Source organism: Lottia gigantea, assembly GCF_000327385.1.
Source record: "Lottia gigantea unplaced genomic scaffold LOTGIsca_15, whole genome shotgun sequence".
NCBI classification, from domain to species: domain Eukaryota; kingdom Metazoa; phylum Mollusca; class Gastropoda; family Lottiidae; genus Lottia; species Lottia gigantea.
In genome coordinates, this window is record NW_008707797.1 from 888,736 (window position 1) to 891,538 (window position 2,803).

A 2,803-nucleotide genomic window follows, 5' to 3' on the forward strand; every position below is an offset into this window, starting at 1 on the left:
GGATCAATATTTTTCTGTTCTTGACATGATTTCACTATATTATACGTCATGATCATAGTTATCTGACGTCAGTACCAACAATTTCAAAATCAAATGATATTTCATGACGATTAGACCTCAGGAACAGAACAGGAACCAGTCCTGTCTGACAAAAGATGTAAAATGTCATCTAATATGTCTGACTAGCGCTTTAGACTGTTGATTTGATTTGACTGTATTTACCAATCGTATCTGACCAGAACTTTAGACTGTTGATTTGATTGTATTTACCAGTCATATCAGACTAGAGCTGTAGATTTGATTGTAGTTACCAGTCATGTCTGACTAGAGCTCTAGACTGTTGATTTGATTGTATTTACCAATCATGTCTGACTAGAGCTCTAGACTGTTGATTTGAATGTAGTTACCAGTCATGTCTGACTAGAGCTCTAGACTGTTGATTTGGTTGTATTTACCAGTCATGTCTGACTAGAGCTCTAGAATGTATTTCATCCCTTATAAAGAATCAATGTAGCCATAATATTTATTTTGATATATTTATAGTAAATTATCTAGTTTCAATCTGTAAGTTGAATAGGTTTTTTATGGACTCCATCAAAAACATTTTACTGTTTATAAGAGATCTATTGATATCCCTGGTACTAAAAATATAATTTCTATTTTTACATCTTTGATAGAAAGAAAATTGAAATTACAGCATAAACATCGTTAAATCTAAACTTACACTAAAAACATAACATTCATAATGTGCAGAATCCATCAAAGTTTTAAAACAGAAATAATTTTCAACACAAAACATCGAACTTATGTACTAGTCTATAAAACTCAAAGTAACAATATAAAAAATGGAGAATACATTTCAAGACATTAAATATTTCTATAAATTTATCACATCTCAACAAACATGAAACTTCGTTTGCAAAATTAAAAAAAAGCAGTTTTGACCAAAAGTCAGATCCAGTTGGTCTGCTGAAAATCCAGTTAATTTGGGCGTTAGAAATACCATCACCAGAAATTTGAAGCCAGGGATCAAGTTATTTCATCAACATTTTTTGAGAAGTTGTTTTGAGCACATTTGTAAATGACCTTTTGTAATGGGATCAGTTCCCAAACTGTAATAAAGGTTTATGACTAAGTCAAAATACAGCATTTTGTTGATATTTTTGGGGTATGATTTGTACTGAACAGACAGTAGCTGCGATGGGGCTAGTTTCCAAACTGAAATTAGGTTAAAAACAAAGTTAAAAAAAACAACCACTTACGAATGAGTTCTTCTGAAATTTTTGTCCTCCAGCTCATTTAGCCTCAATTTATGGAGTCGTGCAATCAGCGAAAACGCCATTTTGATTTCTGATTTCTGAATCTGGTCTAATTATCTATATTTTCCCTTTTAGTTCTATTTATAAACAATTTAAAATTCTAATCAACTTAAGATTCACAAAGTAAGAGTTGAATTTCAATTTCCACTGTTCTAATATCCAACTTTTTCAAACATATTTAAATTTGATTAACAGAAATCACAATCAATAATTCAAATTGTTTGTCCAAAACATTAATCATTTTCAATGTCCAGTATACAAAACATAAGAAATAACATTAAAGTTAATTCAATGTCACTTAATATCCATACAATTCCACCCTCTGTTTCCAATCTTTTCATTCACAAAAAATTGAAATGTTTTCAAAATTAAACAAAATTCACAAAGATTGGGCAACCAATAAATATTCTGTGATTATTTTCACCTGAATACTTTATGTTTTTTTTTTTTCGTGATTAGAAACTTTCGATCAAAATTTCACAATTTGTGAAGATAGTCCAGAAAAATTCCAAATCCTTTATTTGAGAACACAAATAGGGAAAACAAGAAGTAAAATCACAAACATATACACCCAATATCCTACTGATCAATACTCAATAATCAATATCTGAATAAAGTAGGTCAGGTTTTTTTGGGATTATGTCTTATTCTTTCTGTTATAATTCACTTAGGCCAAAACAACAAAATGCTTTTCCTTACAATATTTATAGACTAACAAAATGTTTTATATCCTACTGTTCTGTATCTTATAGAGCTAATGAAATGAAATAGAGTTTTATATCCTACTGTTCTGTATCTTATTGGACTAATGAAATGAAATAGAGTTTTATATCCTAATGTTCTGTATCTTATTGGACTAATGAAATGAAATAGAGTTTTATATCCTACTGTTCTATATCTTATTGGACTAATGAAATGAAAAAGAGTTTTATATCTTACTGTTCTGTATCTTATTGAACTAATGAAATGAAATAGAGTTTTATATCCTACTGTTCTGTATCTTATTGGACTAATGAAATGAAATAGAGTTTTATATCCTACTGTTCTATATCTTATTGGACTAATGAAATGAAATAGAGTTTTATATCCTACTGTTCTATATCTTATTGGACTAATGAAATGAAATAGAGTTTTATATCCTACTGTTCTGTATCTTATTGAACTAATGAAATGAAATAGAGTTTTATATCCTACTGTTCTGTATCTTATTGGACTAATGAAATGAAATAGAGTTTTATATCCTATTGTTCTGTATCTTATTGGACTAATGAAATGAAATAGAGTTTTATATCCTACTGTTCTATATCTTATTGGACTAATGAAATGAAATAGAGTTTTATATCTTACTGTTCTGTATCTTATTGAACTAATGAAATGAAATAGAGTTTTATATCCTACTGTTCTGTATCTTATTGGACTAATGAAATGAAATAGAGTTTTATATCCTACTGTTCTGTATCTTATTGAACTAATGAAATGAAATA